The sequence below is a fragment of the Microcaecilia unicolor genome, chromosome 4, assembly GCF_901765095.1.
Source record: "Microcaecilia unicolor chromosome 4, aMicUni1.1, whole genome shotgun sequence".
Classification (NCBI taxonomy): Eukaryota; Metazoa; Chordata; class Amphibia; order Gymnophiona; family Siphonopidae; genus Microcaecilia; species Microcaecilia unicolor.
In genome coordinates this window covers 275,538,972-275,561,823 of record NC_044034.1, presented here as the reverse complement: position 1 = coordinate 275,561,823, position 22,852 = coordinate 275,538,972, and the positions used below count along the sequence as shown (strand labels likewise).

Sequence of the window (22,852 nt, the reverse complement as noted above, 5' to 3'; positions counted from 1 at the left end):
TAGTTTAACTGTATTAAAAATTATTATGCTATAATGTAACAACATGAAAATTCAAGTAGTAACTTCAGAAGCCCAACCAAAAGTAATGACAAGGGAAGATGGGCAGTCCTTGAGAGAAAAAAATTTATATGACATAAAAATATTTATAAAGCTGAAGAACATGTGTATTCAGAGATGCTTCCTTCAATATCCTCAAACTAAGAGTAATTCTTAAGAGGTTATTTTAGGCAAGCAGGCCTTGCATTTCTTTATTGCACTGTTTTTACATTTTGAACTGATAGGCAAAGGAACATCATATGGTCTGCTGCTATGAAGTTTTCCCTTTTACCATTTCTGTAGTAGGTCAGTATACATTCAAAATCATGACGTTATTCATCAGGACTGCAGGAATATGCTGTATTGCTCGCTTATTTACAGAATAGATTCATTGCATGTTTCTTAAATTGCTGTTCTGTTATTGGAAATGCCTAGATTTTTTTGCAATTGATGGTATCCTGTCTCCTAACATTGTGCATTTGGTGCTGTTCTGACTCCTAACACCACATGAGATCCTTGATTGAGAGGATGTCTTTTTTTTTTTGTGTGTGATGATTGTTATTTTACTTTTGTTTTCTGGTAGCCGCAGTGCCAGTAAGAGGGTAATTTTATGGTGACTCTTAGACAAAGGGAATGATCTTTGTCAGTGGACCTCACAAAAGCATTCCTTCTTATGATCAGAGTGGAACACCAAAAGTTTCTGAGGTTCACACTGTGAAACATTTTCAATTTTGTCCTCACCTTTCAGACTAAGAGCCTCTTTTATCAAGCCGTGCTAGTGGCACGTGGTGTGGTAATGATAAAAAGAGGCCCTAAGTCTCCAAGGAGGTTTTACAAGGCGATGGTGGAATTCATAAGGAAGGAATTTTGGTTCATCCCTATCTTGAAGATTGGCTAATTCAGGCAAAGGTCATAGAAGAGAGTTGATCCACTACCTCTAGAATTAACCATCTTCTGCGTGAGTTGGGTTGAGTGGTCAATTTTGTCAAGAAGGAGTTGGTCTCTTCCCAAAACTGGGAGCTGTATTCAACATGGAAGGAGAAGGTCTTTAAGACAAAGGAAATGATCCTGAAGTTGCAGACACAGCTCAGTAAATTACTCCAGTACTTCTCAACTCAGTCCTTGGGGCAAACTCTGCCAGTTAGGTTTACAGGATATCCACAATGAATATGCATGAGAGAAATTTGCATATCAAGGAGGCAGTGTATGTAAATGTATCTCATGCGTATTCACTGTGGTTATCCTTAATACCCGACTGGCTAGGTGTGCCCTGAGGACTAGGTTGAAAATCACAAAATTAATCCATTTGCAGCCGCTGCTGGGCTTAGAATTACCTTCAGTTTGGGGCGTTCTGTGGCGGCAGCCTTAGATCTGGTTCTGTGGGCCAGAACCCACAGGTTTCTCCTTTCTGGTAGTCAGCACTTCCCCAGGAGAATTCCTAAAACGTCTGCTCCATTGAAAAGAAAGATCAAGCTTATTCTGGTACTTGGCATACAAGAAACTGGTAAAGGGAGTGAAGCTAGAGTCTCTTGCATATTTCTGTGAATGTGAGCCTGAGAATTTTTATTTTATTTTAGCTTTTACTCTTTATGTATACATTTCAATAACTCTTGAAAAAGCAAAACAGAACATAAGTGAATGAAGAAAATAAGAAGCAACATAAGCAGTGTCAAGCAAGATGCAAAGCACTGATAAAGAAGGCTAAAAGAGAAAATGAACAAAAACTTGCCCGTGAGACAAAAACTCATAGTAACACTTTTTTCAGGTACATCAGAAACAGAAAACCTGTGAGGGAATCAGTGGGACAGTTAACTCATGAAGAAGCAAAAGGGGCATTCAGGGAGGACAAGGCCATTGCGGAGATATTGAATTAATTCTTTGCTTTGGTCTTTACGGTAGAAGATGTAAGAGATCTACCTATACCGGAAATGGTTTTCAAGGGTGACAATGTGGAGGAACTGAAAGAAATCTTGAACCTGGAAGTCGTACTGAGCCAAATTGACAAGTTAAAGAGTGATAAATCACTTGGACCAGATGGCATGCATCCCAGAGTACTGAAAGAACTCAAACATGAAATTGCTGATCTGTTGTTGGTGATCTGTAACCTGCCATTAAAATTGTCTGTAGTACCTGAAGATTGGAGGATGGCCAATGTAACGCCAATTTTTAAAAAGGGTTCCAGGGGTGATCTGGGAAATTACATTCCGGTAAGCCTGACTTCAGGGCAGAGCAAAATAGTAGAAACTATTATAAAGAATAAAATTACAGAACACATAGACAAACATAGACAGAGTCAGCATGGGTTCAGCCAAGAGAAGTCTTGCCTCACCAATTTGCTTCATTTCTTTGAAGGCGTAAATAAACATGTGGATAAAGGTGAGCCAGTTGATTTAGTGTATATGAATTTTCAGAAAGCTTTTGACAAAGTTCCTCATGAGAGACTTGAGAAAATTAAAAAGTCATGGGATAGGAGGCAATGTCCTTCTGTGGATTAGGAATTGGTTACTGGACAGAAAACAGAGGGTAGGGTTAAATGGCCATTTTTCTCAATGGAGGAGGGTGAATAGTGGAGTGCCACAGGGTCTATACTGGGTCCGGTGCTATTTAACATATTTATAAATGATCTGAAAAACAGAATGACAAGCGAGGTGATTAAATTTGCAAATGACACAAAACTATTCCAAGTTGTCAAAACACTTGCGGATTGTGAAAAATTGAAGGAAGACCATAGGAAACTGGAAGACTGGGCATCCAAATGTCAGATGAAATTTAATGCAAAGTGGTGCACATTGGGAAGAATAATCCGAATCATAGTAACATGATGCTAGGGTCCATCTTAGGAGTCAGCACTCAAGAAAAAGATCTGTGTGTCATTATAAACAATATGCTGACATCTTCTGCCCACTACTACTACTTAACATTTCTAGAGCGCTACTAGGGTTACGCAGCGCTGTACAAATTAACAAAGAAGGACGGTCCCTGCTCAAAGGAGCTTACTATCTAAAGGACGAAATGTCAAGTTGGGGCAGTGTAGATTTCCTGAGTAGAGGTGTAGTGGTTAGGTGCCGAAGGCGACATTGAAGAGGTGGGCTTTGAGCAATGATTTGAAGATGGGCAGAGAGGGGGCCTGGCGTATGGGCTCAGGGAGTTTGTTCCAAGCATGGGGTGAGGCGAGGCAGAAAGGGCGGAGCCTGGAGTTGGCGGTGGTGGAGAAGGGTACTGAAAGGAGGGATTTGTCTTGAGAGCGGAGGTTACAGGTAGGAACGTAAGGGAAGATGAGGGTAGAGAGGTAAGGAGGGGCTGCAGATCGAGTGCATTTGTAGGTTAGTAGGAGAAGCTTGAACTGTATGCGGTACCTGATCGGAAGCCAGTGAAGTGACTTGAGGAGAGGGGTGATATGAGTATATTGGTCGAGGCGGAAGATAAGACGTGCAGCAGAGTTCTGAACGGACTGAAGGGGGGATAGATGGCTAAGAGGGAGGCCAGTGAGGAGTAGGTTGCAGTAGTCAAGGCGAGAAGTAATGAGAGAGTGGATGAGAGTTCGGGTGGTGTGCTCAGAGAGGAAAGGGCAAATTTTGCTAATGTTATAGAGGAAGAAGCGACAGGTCTTGGCTATCTGCTGGCTATGCGCAGAGGAGAGGGAGGAGTCGAAGATGACACCGAGGTTGTGGGCAGATGAGACGGGGGCGATGAGGGTGTTATAACTGAGATAGAGAGTTGAGGGAGAGGAGAAGTGGGTTTGGGTGGGAAGACAATAAGTTCGGTTTTGGCCATGTTCAGTTTCAGGTGGCGGTTGGACATCCAGGCAGCAGTGTCAGATAAGCAGGCCGATACTTTGGCCTTGGTTTCCGCAGTGATGTCTGGTGTGGAGAGATAAAGCTGGGTGTTGTCAGCATAAAGATGATAGTGGAAACCATGAGATGAGATCAGGGAGCCCAGGGAAGAGGTGTAGATTGAAAAAAGAAGAGGTCCAAGGACAGATCCCTGAGGAACTCCAACAGAGAGCGGGATAGGGGTGGAGGACGAACCATGAGAGTGTACTCTGAAGGTACGATGGGAGAGATAAGAGGAGAACCAGGAGAGGACAGAGCCCTGGAACCCAAAAGAGGACAGTGTGTCAAGAAGTAAGTTGTGATTGACAGTGTCAAAAGCGGTGGATAGGTCGAGGAGGATGAGGATGGAGTAGTGACCTTTGGATTTGGCGAGGAACAGGTCATTGCAGACTTTAGATAGTGCCGTTTCTATCGAGTGTAGGGGGCGAAAGCCGGATTGAAGCGAATCGAGGATGGCATGAGAGGAGAGAAAATCAAGGCAACGGCTGTGAATGGCGCTTCAAGTATCTTGGAGAGGAAGGGTAGGAGGGAAATGGGGCAGTAGTTGGAGGGACAGGTAGGGTCAAGTGATGGTTTTTTGAGGAGTGGTGTGACTACAGCATGCTTGAAGGTGTCCGGGACAGTTGCAGTGGAGAGAGAGAGGTTGAGGATATGACAGATGGGGGGAGGGGGTGATAGCAGGAGAGATGGTGTTAAGTAAGTTGGTGGGGATGGGGTCTGAGGAACAGGTGGTGCATTTCGAGGAGGAGAGAAGATGGACGGTTTCCTCTTCGGTGATGTCAGGAAAAGAGGAGAAGGAGGCCTGGGTTGGTTGGTTGAGGGAGTGGGTTATAGGATGAAGAGGAGGAGAAGGTTTGGTGGTGAATTCGAGGTTGATCTTCTGGACCTTGTCGTGGAAGTAGTCAGCCAGAGATTGGGGAGAGAGTGAGGAGGGGTGGGGTGGGTGGGAGGGGAGGGCACTTTGAGGAGGGAGTTGAGGGTGGCGAAGAGACGACGAGGGTTAGAGCTGAGGGAATTAGTTAAATGGGTGTAATAGTCCTGTTTGGCGAGGAATAGGGAGGACTGTAAGGAGGATAGCATGAATTTGTAGTGAATGAAATCAGTATGGGTGCGAGATTTCCTCCAAAGGCGTTCAGCCGAACGGGCGCAGGAGCGAAGGTATCGGGTGCAAGGGGTCAGCCAGGCTGGGGATTGGTACGCCTTGTGGGACGGGAGATGGATGGTGCAAGGGTGTCTAGAGCAGAGGAGAGAGTGGCATTGTAAGTGGAGACAGCCTTGTCAACAGACTCGGAGGACATGATGGAAGGGAGGAGATCAGAGATACTAGAGGATAAGGGGGGGTCAACAGCCTGGAGATTCCTGGAAGTAGTGGTTAGTGTTGGGCGAGACTGAGGGGGAGAGTGATGAAGTGTGAATGTGATCAGGTGATGGTCAGAGAAAGGAAGAGCTGATGCGCAGAAATTGGAGGGTGAGCAGGTAGAAGAGAGGACGAGATCAAGACAGTGGCCAGGTTGAGAGCTAGGAAAGAGGAGGAGGACAATAGGGATGGTGAGGTGGTGGGGGACAGGGATGGGTAAGGTATTGCAGTAGTGAGCAGGACGGGAGAGGACATGGATGGGCAGTGAGTTCGTGTGGTATACAGTGGTAGGAGGGGGAAAAGATTAGGGAGGGACAGGGCAAGGAATAGAATGTGAATGGGGGCCATAAGTAGTGACTGAGGTGTTCACGGGGGCAGGTAGATGGGCTGGGAGACAGGCAGGTGAGGGTGAGCAGTCGGGCAGGGGAGTGATGAGCTGGCAGGAAGATGGACTGGGAGGCAGGCAAGTTTCAGGGTGAGCAGTCAGTCAGGAGGGTGAAGGGCTGGTAAAGTGGCAGGTTGTTGATGGGCAGACAGGCAGGCAAGTTGAAGGGCTGACAAGCGGCAGGCTGATCGATTGGCTAGCAGGCAGGCAGGCGGGCAGGAACAGGTGATTGGCTAGTAGGCAGGTTGAGTAGCTAGCAGGCAGGAACAGGTGATTGGGCAGCAGGCAGGCAGGAATAGGTGAGTGCGGTGGAGAGCACAGCAGCAGGACTGGAACAAGCTGGAATGGTTTGGAGCAGAAGAGAGCAGAGCAGGGCAGGATTGGAGCAGGCTGGAACAAGCAGGAGCTAGCGGACTAGAATGAGCTGGATCAGGAGGACTGGAACAAGGTGGAGCAGACGGACTAGAACAAGGTGGAGCAGACGGACTGGTACAAGCTGGATCAGGCGGACTTGAGCAAGCTGGAGCAGAAGGCCTGGAGCAAGCAGGGAGAAGCTGGATCAGTGTATGATGGTGGACAAAAAAGCAAACAGGATGCTAAGAATTAATAGGAAAGGGATGCAAAATAATGCTAAGAATATTATAGTGCCTCTGTATCGCTCCATGGTGCGACCTCACCTTGAGTATTGTGTTCAATTCTGGGCGCAGTATCTCGAAAAGTTATAACGGAATTGGAAAATGTTCAAAGGAGAGCGACCAGAATGATAAAGGGGATGGAACTCCTCCCATATGAGGAAAGGCTAAAGAGGTTAGGGCTCTTCAGCTTGGAAAAGAGACAGCTGAGGAGGGGTATGATTGAGGTCTATAAATCCTGAGTGGAGCAGAATGGGTAGAAGTGAATCAATTTTTCACTCTTTCAGAAAGTACAAAGACCAGGGGACACTCAATGAAATTGCATGTAAATACTTTTAAAACAAATAGGAGGAAATATTTTTTCATTCAATAGTTAAGCTCTGGAACTCACTGTTGGAGGATTTGGTAATAGCGGTTAGCAGATCTGGGTTTAAAAAAGGTTTGGATAAGTTCCTGGAGGAAAAATCCACAGTCTGTTATTGAGACAGACATGGGGAAGCCACTTCTAGCCCTGGGATTGGTAACATGGAATATTGCCACGATTTGGGTTTCTGCCATGTACTTGTGACCTGGCTTGGCCACTGTTTGGAAAACAGGATTCTGGAGATGGACCACTGGTCTGACCCAGTATGGCTACTCTTATGTTCTTAGGTAGCAGAGAGCTCTTACAGTGCTATGACCAGATTCAACACCCTCCCCCCACCCCCCCTACTATGAGCCTGAGTAGTTTGGAAGGCACAAATGATCACATCCACATCCCTACTTTACACCAGGCTCTATTCAGCTTCACTAGAAGCTGAGCATTTTATTGCACTGCTCCTTCTCTGGAATTCACTTCCAGCTGCAATATGTTTGGAACCTTCCTGTCTTAGGTTCACAACCTTTCTCAAGACTCATTTATTTTTGTAAGCCTTTAGTACACACTCAGATGTCGCTTAGACCTTGACAGTTTACTGAACTCTACAATCTCTTTCCTTCAACCGATTGTAATATTTAATGCTAAATGCTTATACTGACAATGGAGTTCTTTTCTAGCCTTGGAACCTTCAACTTTTTGCTTTCTTGTATTATAATGACGTTCCTTTCTGGGCTTTTTTTCTATATTTTTTTGCATTTGTACACTGCCTTGCTATTACCTTAGGAAAAGCAGTATATTAAACCTGGTTTTCTTCAGAACTTCGGATCCTTAAATGCGAAAGACAGAAAGGCACGATAAAGTATTGCCTTAACAGCAACCAAAAAACAATATTTCTTTGAATGTAGTGCACATGCTGCCAAGTCAACCAGTATAGTAAACAACCTATTGAAACCCCCCACGACAGAACAAGCCTGCTCAATTGTCACAAAACTCCTAGCACCCACCTGGGTTAACCCTGCGGCCACCTAGAGGGTCTGTACCCAGCACTGCTCAGGCCCGCCTACACCTGGGCATGTGCTCTACACTAGCACCCTCCTTCCACCGACTGGGCCCCACTTTCCTCTGGGTGAGTCTCCCACTCTCAAGTTATTCCCCGGTAATTTCTAAGGACACTGGGATCACACTCCCAGAGGTCCCATAGTTCCTAGAAAGCACCCACAGACCCAAAACACAAACCTTCAAGAGCTGCTTTTACTATTTGCGACAACTATGCTGCCTCTCTCCTTACATTGAGAAGGCAAATCTTATCCCAGTTGTGAATGCCATGATAACATTAAGACTGAATTACTATAATGCACTCTACTCTGGTCTGACTACAAAGGACCTTTTCCAGCTCCAGTTGATTCAGAATGCTGCAGCAAGATTCATAGAAGTTGCAAGCGACATGACCACATCACACCATTTTTGCAAAAACTTCACCGGCTACCAGTACCATAAAGGGCTAAATTTAAAACTCTGATCTTCAAGGCTCTTAAAGGAAATGGCCCTGAGTGGTTGAAGAACAGGTGCACCCTCTACACATCTCCAAGGACCCTAAGGTCCTCCCAAGGAGTATTCCTAACCATACTCTCTCCAAAAGACATTGCACGATGTGATACCCTCAAATAAGCCTTCTCCGGAGTAGCCTCCACACTCTGGAATGCACTCCCTGAAAGACTCCGCTTAACTCAAGACTATCTCTATTTCAGGAAGCAGGTGAAAGCTTGGCTCTTCAACCAGACCTTTAATAGAAGAAGTAACTAACTTGTTAGTCTCACACGCACAAAGAAGGAGTGACACGGGCTGTACATAGTGCAGCAGGATATGTTTATCCACTCCTACCCAAGCTGAGATAATATATATATATTTTTTTTTTAAATATCTTTATTAAGGGATGGTACAGAACACTCAATAACTTGACCTTAAACAGACTCACATGATGAAGTACAAAACAGTGCTCACCCCATCAATATCAACCTATAACCAAAAGGAACAGAAAAAGAAAGGGTGCCCTACTTCATCTTGCGTACAGTATCATTACCATGTTCCATTCCCCATTTTTCCCCCTTTTTTTCCTTTTCCCTCCCCTCCCCCCTCCCCTCCTCCCTTCCCTGGGTGCACCCCTGCCTCTATCCAGCTTTCTTTACTGTGGCCTCAGGAGAGAACCCTCCCCTTCATACAGCTGCATATAGGTTTGCCAAAGTCCCCAATATGCCTTATGTCTGCTTGTTGGCACTAGTCCATGCTGCAACTGTACCCACGCAGCCATGTCTTTCATTAGAAAATGCCAGGCCCGGTTCGGCGGTGGCTGCGGCTTTGTCCAGAATTGCAATATGCACTTTTTGACCAGTAGAGATGCCAAGAGGACGAACCTTCCCTGCGCCTCTGACAATCCTTCCTCCTGCAGGCGCTTCATCTCTCCTAATAACAAAACCCAGAAGGACCACTCAAACGGTTTCCCTATTACTTTCTCCATTGCCTCCAAAGAGTGGGTCCACAGCTCTGCCAGAGATGGGCACTCCATAAAGGCATGGACAAATGTGTCCTTTTCCCCATGGCACCTCATGCAGTCTTCTTCTTCCCACAACCCCATTTCTTTCCCTCGCTGTCGCGTAATATATACCCTATGTAATATGCGGTATTGTATGTCTTGCAGTGCTGCATTGGGGGTAATCTTAGAGAGATTCTCAAAATCCTCCCCAAGTCTCTCAGGAGTTATACTTTCGCCTAGTAGCATACTCCACCCTTCTGCTAATTTGGCCAATGCTGGGGCTTTTCTCTGTTCCATTATATGTTGGTACCATTGAGATAACCCATTCTGGTTCCCCGGCATTAGCAAAAACACCTGATCCAGGGTTGTAAACCGTATCTTGGATCCCGCTACTCTTGTCAACTTGTAATAGTAATCTCTCACCTGTAAAAACTGAAAAAATTGCTTATGCCCTACATTCCACGTATTCCGCACTTGCTCAAAAGTAGGGAATGTCTGACCCCCAACTCTGTCAGCTGCCCTATATATTTGCACCCCCCATCTGTCCATATTTCAAATTGACTCCTCCCCATTCCCGCTGGGAATGCTGGATTGTCTTCTAGTGAGAAAAAGGGGTACCCCCTCCCAGCCTCCCCTATCACCACCCTCCACCATTTCCACGCCTTCCCTAAAGCAGCTATAAAAGGATTCTTCCTAATACATGCCCCCCACTTCCCCTTACATCCCCCTAGTAGGGAGAACACATCTACCGGGGCGCACCAGCTCTGCCAGAACTCCGGCAACGCGTACTTAGCCAACCCCGTGTGGCACTCGTGAAGCCATCGCATTAGCGCTGCCACGTTATACAGCCTAAGGTCTGGAAGTTGTACCCCTCCCCCTTTCCTACCCTGTACCAATTTTGCAAATGCTATTCTAGGGCGCTTATGATTCCAGATAAACGTTGAAATAATGCTACGGTACAGCTCCTCTTCCCTCTTTGCCACCCAAAACGGTACCATCTGCAAGGGATAAAGTAGTTTCGGAAGCACCACCATCTTAATCAGAGCTATGCGCCCTCTGAAACCCACAGGAAGGTTCTTCCAGTGGGCGCATATCTTGCGCACTGTTTCCACCTTCTCTATTACATTTTTTCTGTACATCCACTCATAATCTTGGCTCAGATACACCCCCAAATATCTAATCCCCGTATTTGCCCATATCAAGGGGAAATTCTCCAATTGCCTACTATAACATATGCCAGACACTGCAAGAGCCTCCGATTTCTCGAAATTTATCCTAAGTCCCGCAAACATCCCAAAAGCTCTTATTAATCCCATCACTGCTGGTAACGACTCCCTCGCATTATCCAACATTAACAACATGTCATCCGCAAACAGATTGACACGGAATTCGTCGCCCCCCATGCTTATACCCTTTATGCGCCCATCCTGTCGTATCTTAGCAGCTAGTGGCTCTAGTGTCAGGACAAATAGCAGGGGTGACAACGGACACCCCTGCCGTGTCTCCCTTTCCAGCGTAATATTATCCGTGAGGCTCCCATTAATTATCAGTTGAGCTGTCGGGTTGCTATATAAGGGGTCACAAAAGAGAGGGAAAACAGTATACAAGTACAACAAGGTAAACAAAAAAAGAAGCAAACACTGGGCCTTCAGGATTGAGAAAAAATGGAGTCCTTTAATATCACAGATACCCGACAAGGGCCGTGTTTCGGCGTACAGCCGCCTGCATCAGGGGTCAATAAACTCCTATCGGTCAATTTGCAAACTGCAGCGTAAGAAGTAAGTGAAACAATCGGGGTAAAACACGTACCCAATCCAGGAACGCCCCCCTCACCCCATACCGTTGTAAAACCCAAAAAAGATATGACCACACCACTTTATCAAAAGCTTTCTCAGCGTCTAAACTGGCTATAATGGCATCCCCTCGTCTACGCCTGCCCTCTCTTAATATGCGGCAAACCTTCAGAATATTTGCAGACACAAACCTACCTTTTACAAACCCGACTTGGTCAGCATGTACTAACTGGGGCAAGCAGTCCCCCAACCTATTAGCAAGCACACTAGCCAATATCTTGAGGTCCTGATTTATCAATGAGATAGGTCTGTAAGAGCCCACTAGTTCTACATCTTTCCCTGGCTTCGGCAATATAGTGATAAAAGCGTGATTTAGGGTAGGCCCCATTGTTTGAGACTCCCGGAGCGCGTCAAATAGTTCTACTAGTGCAGGAATACAATGGTTTTGCAATATCTTATAGAACTCTGGCCCTAACCCGTCTGGGCCTGGTGCTTTAGCTGACTTTAGGTGTTTAATCACCCCTTGAATTTCCTTCCCTGTGATGGGAGCACTCAACTGCGCAGCTTGAGTGATATCTAACCGTGGGAGCTGCAAGTTTTGAAAAAATTCCTCACACCCTTTATCTGAAAAGGTTCCTCTATCATATAACTCCTCATAGAAGCGTGTGAACGCTCCTTTTATCTCTGCCTGTGTGGTAATATTCTCCCCCTGCGTCCCTCTTAATTTGGCAATGTATGTTTTCCCCGAGCGCTGTTTAACCAGGGATGCTAGTAATTTCCCTGTTTTATTCCCCCACCTATGCATCCCATACTTGTACATTTTAATACTATATAGCGCTCTCTCAGTAAGCAGGTGTTGCATCTCTCTCCTGCTTTCTAAATAAGCTCGCCTGTTCCCCTCCATCGGCCGGGCAATATATCTCCGACGGGCCTCCCCCAACCTCCTGCCCATAGTAACTAGAGCCTGCTCCCTCTTCTTACGCATTGTTACTCCGTAAGCTATTATCTTCCCCCTGATAACTGCTTTTGCTGCTTCCCAGTAGATTCTAGGGCCTACATCCTCCACCCTATTTTCCTCCACGTACTCCTGCCACACCTTTACCAAATGTTCTTTGAACTCTATGTTCTGATATAGGGCTGGGTTCATACGCCATCTACCAGGCCTACTAGGAATATTCCACTCAATATCTACCCAGGTTTGTGCATGGTCTGAGATGTCCGCTTCTCCAATTTCCGCCCCTTGCGTCCTACCCCACAGTACCCCGGTCACCAGTATATAATCTAATCTGGCATGCGCCTTATGCGGGCATGAGAAAAACGTATAATCTCTCTCTTCCTCGTGCAGTAGACGCCAGGCATCTACTAATGCTAATTCTTCACATAGGTAATTTACTCCCTTCTCTCCATGATTTTTCAACGGTTGCCTCGGTGGTTGGCAATCTATGGATGGGTCACTAGTAAAATTGAAGTCCCCTCCTACTAATAAAGGGTAATCATCTATCATCGCTAATTTTGTTTGAAGCTGGATGAAAAAATGGTGGGAATATGTGTTTGGGGCATACAAGCTACAAAGCGCTATTTTCTGTCCTTGCAAACTCCCCGTCACTATCACCCATCTACCCTCTGGGTCTTGTTTCACCTCCTGTAAGGTAAATGCCACCGCCTTGTTTATTAACACAGCAACTCCTCTCTGTCGGTCATTGTAAGATGCAAAATATACTTCTCCCACCCAATCCCTGCGCAATTTAGCATGTTCTATACTGCTTAGATGGGTCTCCTGAAGCAGGGCTACATCAGCTTTTAATCTTTTTAGGTATTGCAGGATCTTTGTTCTCTTTACTGGCGAATTAATTCCTGCCACATTTAAGGTCACTATTCTTAGAGCCGCTCCCGCCATAACAGGCCCATCTTACTCTCTCCCGCAGCCAAAATCTTACCACTTATCGGGGGAGTCTCCCAGCTAAACCCCCCCGATTCTTCTTTAGCATTCCACCTATTTCCGGTCCTCATTCCAATGGTGCACCCAAATCCCTTTCCATTCCATATTCCCCCCCTCCCTCCTCCCTCCTTCCCCAGTTAGCGCTGATACCCACCAGTCCTTCTTCCATGCCCTCCCTTTCTCTTTCCCCTCCCCACCCCGCTCCCGCCTTCCCTTTCCCCGACTTCCCCCCCCATATATCTCTTCAAACAGGCATCAAAGAAGGAGTAGAAGAAGATCCCTCCCCTTCCTTACCAGTAACCCTCCGCTCTGTGCGTCCTACCCCCCATCAATACTTTGATATTCCATACCCTCACACATTCAACTTTCACTCCTTAAATATTTCCCCACCACTTCCATAAATTCAACTTCAACTTTTAAACAGATAAACACTGTAACATTAGAGTCCTTAACTATTTTCTTCTGCAGCTTGTCCATGAACACGATCACCTCATCTGCGCTTTAACAGCTAGCTTCTTCGCCTTTCAGTGGTTCTCTCCTTCTGCGCACTCAATTTGGTATGGCCACTCCTAAGCAGGATAATCTGCAGCTCCACATTTTGCCTCCGGTTGCAGGCTCTTTCCCATGTGCACTTTGCGCCTGCCTCTGAACATTGTCCCTGCATTCCTTCAATAGCATGTATATCCTCCTGGCAGCCGTTCTTCTTGCCCTCCTGGTGCAATTTATACTCCACTGCAACTAGCATTGTACTTCACTCATGTTCACTGCTTGCATTAATGTCTTTGGTTTCCTACTTACACATTGTCCATTTTTTCCTTTTCTTTGCTTTCTCATCCGCTTATGTTATCAAAAGGCCTTTCTAAAGTTTTTCCACAAAAGTTTTAAGCTCGTGATGATCTGTAAAGAACAGTGTTTTATTATCATGGGTGATTCGAACCCTCGCGGGGTACAGCAGTGCAAATCGAATTCCCTTATCAAAGAGTACCTTGCACTGCTGCCCCATCCTTCTTCTCTGTTCGGAGACCTTTGCCGAATAATCTTGAAATAGCAAGACTCTTGTACCTTCATAATCCACCGCCCGGGCCTTTCTATATGCTTGCATTATTTGTTCTTTCTCAGAATAATCCAGTATTTTTGCTAACACTGGCCTCGGGCGGCGGTCCGCTTCCTTTACCGCGCCTACGCGGTGCACTCGCTCCACACGAACTTGGCCTTGCAGATGTTCCAATTTAAGGTGCCCTGGGAGCCATCTAATAACAAAGTCTCTTAGATCCTGGTCTTTAACTGTCTCCGGCAGACCAATGATTCGTATATTGCTGCGTCTGCTGCGGTTCTCTAGATCGTCCGTCTGTTGGGAGAGAGTTTTCGCCAACTCCTCCACCTCAGCCAGTCTCCGATCAAGCGTGTCCGATCGGTCTTCTTGCCTGCCAATCCGCTCCTCTGCTTGCTGCAACCGCGTTGCTTGCCTTTCCAGACTTTCATTTATATTATCCACTGACGCCTGCAGCTTGGAAAGTCTATCATCCAGCACTGCTGTCAGCTGTTTGGTCAGTTCCCGTATGGCTTCGTCTTGCAGTGTGACTACAGTTGCCATCGCTGCTGGGACGGATGTGGCCGAAGTGGATGCGGTCGCCATCTTAGGTGGAGAGACCTGCGTGCGTTCTCTTTGGGGCCGTGGCGTTTTCGCCGGCATAGCCCTTCACGGCCCTTCTTTTTGGCCCCAAACTCCTTCCTTCGATGCTGCCCTTCTTTCTCCGTATAGCGATCCACCTTTCACCTTAATGGGGTCAGGAATCGGGCTTTTTAAGCAGGTAATTTAAGCTTCGCCGACGGAGCGAGGTGCCCGAGCGTCCTCTCAGCCCCGAAACATCATGGGACCCCCCCCGAAGCATCATGGGACCCCTCAAGCTGAGATAATATTTAATCACCTCTTTGACCTCATGTGCAACTCTCTCTTTAAATTAATTCCCTTATTTTCCTAATTCCTCTTACTCTCTTACCTATCTGTATGTTCCATCTTTGCTTATATCCTAAGCTGTCTATTAAATTGTTTTATTACTTATTGTGTTGACAATGTTGCCTTTGTATTGTTATTTGAATATTTTTAGTGCTGTAGCTGTCTATTGCTTATGTTTGATTTATTCTTACTGTACAATACCTTGAGTGAATTTTTTCAAAAAGGTGGTAAATAAATCCTAATTAATAATAATAATAAACATTTTCAGGTCAAGGTAGTGCAACGGTAGTGACTTCCAATGGAGGCAAGATGGCCCATAAATCGCATAGAGACCAGGATAGTGTAGTGAACACAACAAGTCTTTTTTCCGGGAAGACTGGTCCAGATTTTGTTATAAATCAGCAACAGTAGTAACCAGCAAGAGAGAACCACAAGCCTTTAGGTTACTAGGGTGGCGACACTCCTATTAGCCTGGGCAGAGAAGCACTTGTTTGCACTCTCAGCAGTACATATAAGCAGTGGTAAGGAACATGCAGGTGGACTTCCTGAGCAGGCATATCCTGGATCTGGTAGAGGGACAATTAGCAGATTTGGGCTTTCTCCCTCATCGTATATTGATGGGGGAAGCCTTGATTAGATTTGTTAGTGATCAAGAGGAATATCAAGGACCCTAAATTGTACAGCGCTGCGTAACCCTAGTAGCGCTCTAGAAATGTTAAGTAGTAGTAGTAGTAGTAGTTTCTTCATTCAAATAAGAGAGCCAAAATCTTCTGGTTGGACCGATGATGACAGAGAGAGAGTGAATAAATATGTAACGGGATTGCCCATGAGAAAATATTTGTCCATTGTTGGTGATCCTGCTCCTATGAATAGATGCATGTGAATTACTTGAAATAGAAGAGTTTCTGTTTTCAGTGTTGCTTGTATAAAATATACTATAAGTCACTACACTAGTTGTTCTTTTTACACACCTCAATACCACAATCAGCATGCATAATCAAACTATTTTGTTGGTAAAGACCTCAGTAGCTTCTTCATCGGTTGTTAATTATTTTCATGAAGCAGTAAGGACTCTTTTTATCAGCACGCCATATTTTTCTATATTTTGTGTTTATCGTATGTTTTCAATATATTAATTTTGTAGAAAACTTTTCCAAAATGATCTCCCTCTTATCAGTAGTACAGCGTACTTAACTTAATTGTGATTAGTACTCCTGGGACTGTTTGCTGACCTGCGGCATGTTTCGCATATAGTTGCATCAGGGTTTGGTCTACCAGCCATGCCTCATAATCTGTTTGTAAAAATTGATTATGAGATGTGGCTGGTAGACTGAACCCTGATGCAGAGTTCTTGTTGATTCCTGAAAATAATTAATGACGGATGAAGAAGCAAGTGAGTCAAGAGCCGACTAGCTCTTGTGAAACAAGTTACTATTGAGGTCTTGCCAACAAAATAGTGTGATTATGGTATTGAGGCGTGTAAAAAGGACAACTAGTGCTCGGTGAGTTATAGTGTATTTATTTATTTATTTAGATTTTGCTCACACCTTTTTCAGTAGTAGCTCAAGGTGAGTTACACTCAGGTACACTGGATATTTCTCTGTCCCAGGAGGGCTCACAATCTAAGTTTTGTACCTGAGGCAATGGAGGGTTAAGTGACTTGCCTAAGATCACAAGGAGCAGCAATGGGATTTGAACCGGCCACCTCTGGATTGCAAGACCGGTGGTCTAACCACTAGGCCACTCCTACTACTTAGTAATACTAAGTAGTAGGACTCCTGCTACTTAAATTTCCACTGTGGGCATAACAAGAGCTTGTATAAAAGTCATATTTACATTTTACACAGGTTCCCTGTTATAAAATTACCTTATCTTCCTTTTACATATTTTCCACCAGAGAAATGCTTAAATGAAACAATTTAGCATGATCAGGAAAAACTCTAGCTGTGATGAATTGCCGAGGCAGGGTCACATAGCACTGCACAGTAGTAGTGTATGTTCTTGGTGGGAAAAAATGGACCATCCAAACATTTGGCCTTGTAACAAAGACACATTTCTCTTCTAGCAGCTTCAAATGTTGACAGCGGTAACATGAGATGCACATGATCAGAGACTGAAGAAAAATTCAGTCTTTTTCAATAAAGGCTGCCTGTATCTGAGTATTATTCCAATAATGATGTTTGGCACCCGGAGACCTTAGAAAAGCCATACCAATATCTGTCAGCATCTGTTAAATGCCTTGTAGGATTCTAATGGTGATCAAACAAAGATAGCCTTTTATTATAAAGACTGAATCTTTCTTCAGCCGTATGTACTTCTTGTTTTCTTACTGGACTCATTTTTGGGGTTTTTGTGTGAATGCTGCTTTTTGTCCTGTGGGTAAATCAGCAAATGTTTGCTGTGTGGATGTGCTTTCCTTAGACTCAGCAGAGGTCACAGGGCAAGTGGAAGCAGTAAACCACAAAGCTTCAGGAGGTTATTCTTTATTCCTTTATTTTCCTCTATAAAGGATGCACAGTGTTCCAGTACTTTCAGTGTATTTGACTGAAGATGGAATTCTTTTTTGAGAGCAGTATAAAACAACAAAATAATTTTTACTCAAGACAGTTAATGGAGAATTGACTCAATCAAATGAATTAAACAAATGAAACCTCAACTGCTACTACTACTACTTAGCATTTCTATAGCGCTGCCAGGGTTACGCAGCGCTGTACAAGTTTAAACATGGGGAAGGACAGTCCCTGCTCAAGAGAGCTTACAATCTAAAGGTAACAAACTATGTAGTAAGTGTAGGTATCATGAATGGGGAAGGTGGTTAGGCGCCAAAAGCAAGGGAGAAGAGATGGGCTTTGAGTAAGGACTTGAAAATGGTCAGGGAGGGCACATGGTGTATGGGCTCGGGAAGTCTGTTCCAGGCATAAGGTGATGCGAGGCAGAAGGGGCGGAGTCTGGAGTTAGCGGTGGTGGAGAAGGGTACAGATAGGAGTGATTTGTTCTGAGAGCGGAGGTTACGGGTGGGAACATACGGGGAGAGGAGGGTAGAGAGGTAATGGGGGGCTGCAGATTGAGTGCACTTGAAGGTCAATAGGAGAAGCTTGAACTGTATACGGTAGCGGATCGGGAGCCAGTGAAGCGACTTGAGGAGAGGGGTGATATGAGAGTATCGGTTCACGCGGTACATAAGACGTGCGGCGGAATTTTGGACAGATTGAAGGGGAGATAGGTGGCTAAGCGGGAGGCCAGCGAGGAGAAGGTTGCAATAGTCAAGATGAGAGGTAATGAGCGAGTGGACGAGGGTTCGGGTGGTCTGTTCAGAGAGGAATGGGCGAATTTTGCTAATATTATAGAGGAAGATGCGACAGGTCTTAGCTGTCTGCTGGATATGGGCAGAGAAGGAGAGGGAGGAGTCAAAAATGACTCCGAGATTGCGGGCTGAAGAGACGGGGAGGATGAGGGCGTTGTCAACAGAGACGGAAAGTGGGGGAAGAGGAGAAGAGGGTTTGGGTGGAAAGACAAGGAGCTCAGTCTTAGCCATGTACAGTTTCAGATGCCGGTTGGACATCCAGGCAGCGATGTCTGAAAGGCAGGCCGAAACTTTGGCCTGGGTTTCGACTGTGATGTCGGGAGTGGAGAGATAAAGCTGGGTGTCATCAGCATAGAGATGGTACTGGAAACCATGTGATGAGATCAGCGAGCCCAGGGAAGAGGCCAAGGGAGGCCTACATAGATGGCCCTCCACTGCTGACTTACTATCACCGGTTTCAAATTTGCACAGTAACCTAATCACTTAACTGATGTCGCAACTTCATGGAAACTTTACAACCTGTTCCATCTGTAAACTCCAGCCATATATATCCAAGGCATAAACTGTAGCACAGAATAGTCAATCCTCTGTGCTAGTTTATGCCTTGGATATATATGGCTGGAGTTTACAGATGGAACACTCAACTATAATTTGATTCTCACTGCTGAGTTCTCTACAACTTGCAAAGCCTGACATCTTGCAGCCAAAATACCCAAATATACACCCCCTTTTACAAAGCTGCACTAGCGACTGCCAGTGCAGTAATACTGTTGCAGCCCATTCAAAGTGAATGAGCCGTGTTGGCATTACCGTGAGGCTTTGTAAAAGTGTGTGTGTGTGTGTGGGGGGGGGGGGGGATAATGCATTGCAGTAGTTGATTTTTGTTAGTACCAAACTTGCAGAACAATCCTGAAATGGCTGGTGGGCCAACCAACCTCCTCTACTTTCAGTGACTGTAATCTTAAGGAAAAAGCAATGGTTTTAGTCTGCGCAACATATGTAACTGAAAAAACGAAGATCGAATAACATAATCTACCTGATCTTGCATAGACAATTTTGCATCCCGCAATCCAGCAGTACTCCTAAATTCTTAACCCAGTGGTTCCCAAACCTGGTCCTGGAGGCACCCCAGCCAATCAAGTTTTCAGGATATCCACAGTGAATATTCATGTGAGAGATTTGCATGAAGTGGAGGCAGTGCATGCAAATCTCTCTCATGAATATTCAATGTGGATATCCTGAAAACCTGACTGGCTGTGGTGCCTCCAGGACCAGGTTTGGGAACCACTGTCTTAACCTGTTTTTTACACTGAAATTAAAGCAGTAAGAACAGAAAAAGTTATTGGCAACTGCAAATCATCCTGTTTTCCCACCAACATAACTTCAGTTTTTTCAAGATTGAGAGCCAATTTATTGTATTCATCCAGTCACACACTCAATCCAAACAGGTTTTCAGTCTCAATCACTCCTTTCCTGACCCTACAGCTGGAAAAAAAGAATTGAATGTCTTCAGCATAAAATCTATAAGCAACAACCAATTCTCGAAAAACTTGCCCTAGAGGTGCCAGATAAATATTAAACAACAAGGCAGACACTGCCGATCCTTGCGGCACCCCCATTTTCACAGAATATATAGGGGACACCAGATCACCAATCTTGTGCTACATAGAACATCCACTGAAATACGACACAAACCAATCATACAATCACCCCCCCCCCCCCCCCATAGCATACAATCTACTCAATAAAATCCCAATATCTATCGTGTCAAAAGCAAAGGAGATATCCAGCATAACAGTAAGTGATATTTTCATCCATACCACAATCTCATCTCATCCACTATTGACACTAAGAGTCTCCACACTATGTGCTTTCCTGAAACCATATTGGAAAGGGTCCAACCACTGTCATTCTGCCACATAATCACAAAGTTGATCTAACACAACCCTTTCAATAATCGTAGCCACCGTTTTCAGCACTGAAATTAGCTGATAATTCTCCAGAATCTTTGGATTCAAGGTTGGCTTTTCAACAAAGGTTTAACAGTAGCCTATTCCAATGCTGCTGGAACCACCCCCCTCACTTAAGAGTCAAATTCACAGTTCTCTGCACTGTTGGTGCAACGTCTCTGCCAACTACCTAACAATCACCGAAGAGCAGGGATTCTGAATTGCTCTTGTAGGGGGCAGACAACAAACATCAGCCACCCATGACTCTTATTAACTGAAAGTCTTGTAACACAATCCCCATGTCTACCTCACTCCTCCTTATATCACCTTTAGATGACCTTCTCAATCTTGCTACAATCAATCCATTTTTTAAAAACTGAAAACCTGTGGTTCAATTCCCCCACACTTCATCTGATCATTACATCCCACAGACAAAATCTTCACCATTTGAAACAGTTCTCTAGGTCTATTCAATGCTTCCCTTATTTTAGTGCAATAGTACTCATTCCATACTTGATCACAAACCCTCAAATATTCCAACAATTTAAATTTATATGTCTCATAATCGTCAGTTTTCGCTACAATCTCTGAGACTTCCTTAACTCCTGTCATAGTGTGATTAACGGACCTGATCACCAAGGACTCGGCACACAGTGTGGAAGAGCTACAATGTACAATCCACACAGTAAACACTTGCTGATTTACCCACAGGAGAAAAAGCAGCATTCACACAAAAACCCAAAACATGAGTCCAGTAAGAGCTACAATGTACTACTTATCATACTAACTAAGTATAACAACATCCAATGCCTGCATCAAGGAAGTATGCCACCAATCAACTGCCTCATCTATTGACAAAGTATCATTACATCTCAACTTAGGTAGCCAAGATTCTCTTAATTGCTGCATCTCAAAGTACAGATAACCAGCCTCCTCTGATGCTTCTGATCAAATAGGGACACCACTCGCTCAAATCTCAACCAAAAACCTAGCAATATAATAGTCTGACTAACCAACCTCCTCCACATTCAATGACTGTAATGACCCCACCTTTAGCCAAGAGGACAGATCCCTCAGGATCCTAAGATGTTCCAACTGCATTAGAGGCACCCAGAGGTAGCTAAGAGGAACTGGCACTTAATCAAGCAGTGTATCATAGCTGTGCAGTTTGAGATCGCATTTGGATGAAAGCGTGATAAACAGGCAGATACAAGAGGTTTTGAAAACGACTGAGCAATTTGTATTGCCTGTTTTTCTGTGACTTCTGGATTTTTTGCATTTGTGGAAAGCAATAACCTTAGTCTCATACGATCACTATACAACTTTGTATTTGTTATCCACCGACTGGGCAAATGCCTTTGATGGTACTATGTAAGCCACATTTAGCCTGCAAATAGGTGGGAAAATGTGGGGTACAAATGCAACAAATAAATAAATATAGTAGGGGGCTCATTTTCAAAGCACCTAGACTTACAAAGTTACATAGGGGGCACTTTTGATGTGACGTCCAAGTCCAACTTTGGTCATTTTGCACAAAATGTCTAAAATCTGAATAGGAAAGAAGGTTGTTTTCGAAAAAGAAAAACATCTATCTTTTTTTTTTTTTTCCAAAAATACTGTTTCGAATAAGGTTTTGTGCTTTGGATGTTTTGTTTTTTGGTCCATTTTTGAAAAAAACAAACAAAAAACAAAACAAATACGGGCAAAACTTAGATATTCATGCCATTGGGATGTAGGAGCCGCTAGCATTTTTAGTAGACTGGTCCCCCAACCATCCCAGGAGAGCAATGGGGCTCCCTAGAGGGCACTTCTGTGCACTTTGTGAAAATGCTCCCAGGTGCACATCTCCTCTTTTCTCCCTTATCTTGTCCCCTGAGCCCTTCAAAACCCACCCAAAATACACTGTCCCCCCACTACAATAGCCCTTATGGGTAAAGGGGCACCTATATATGGGTATGGTAAGGTTTTGGTGACTTTGGGAGGGGTCACAGTTTCCACCACAAGTGTGACAGGTAGAGGGAGATAGGGACCTGAGTCCCCTATTTCATAGTGCATCTACCACTACACTACTCCAGGGACCTGCATGCTGCTCTAACAGACCTGACTAACATTTGAGACTGTCATAGAGGCTGGTAAGTCATATTTTTATTCATATTTTTGGGGGGTGGAAGGGGCTCAGTGACCACTAGGGGCTATTGGGGGGGTCACCCAAGGGCTGCAGCCTAAGTGTATAACCAGAGAAGCAGAGGCAGCACGAGGAAAGCCTCCGTGAGCTCACCCTCGGCCGTCGCACTCCCCGGCAGGAACTGCCCGGGTCCGTGTCGGCTCTGTGTCGGAGGGAGATCGCCTGTCACCTGCGGCCTGTAGTGTGGACCCAACCTCGTGACGCGAACCGGTCCGGGCGGTGCGGTGCGCGAGTGGTGGGCGCGCCTCTTCAATAGGTGTTCGGACCTGCCAGCCCAGCGATCTGGGGGACCCACCACACCACTGCAGCCCAACTGCTCCACCTTCCCTGGTCCACCCGTGCCAGCTCCTCTGCTTGCCTGCTACAGTCCGATGGCCCCAGCTTGTTCCAGTCCACTGATCCAGCTTTCCCCCTGCTTGTTCCAGTCCAGCTGCCCTAACGTGTTCCTGTCCCCCTGATCCCAGACTATTCCAGTCCGCCTGTTCCCAACTTGCTCCAGGCCGCCTGACCCCAGCTTATTCCAGTCTGCCTGATCCAGCTTGATCCGGTCCGCCTATCCCAGCTTGTTCAAGCCCACCTGATCCCAGTCTGTTC

General features: G+C 45.3%; 1 protein-coding gene across 5 annotated transcripts in view; it reads left to right on the top strand.

Annotated features, from left to right (window-relative positions):
• OFD1 (OFD1 centriole and centriolar satellite protein) overlaps nt 1-22,852 on the top strand; it is a 136,260-nt gene that overhangs the window by 54,659 nt on the left and 58,749 nt on the right. The window lies entirely within an intron of this gene.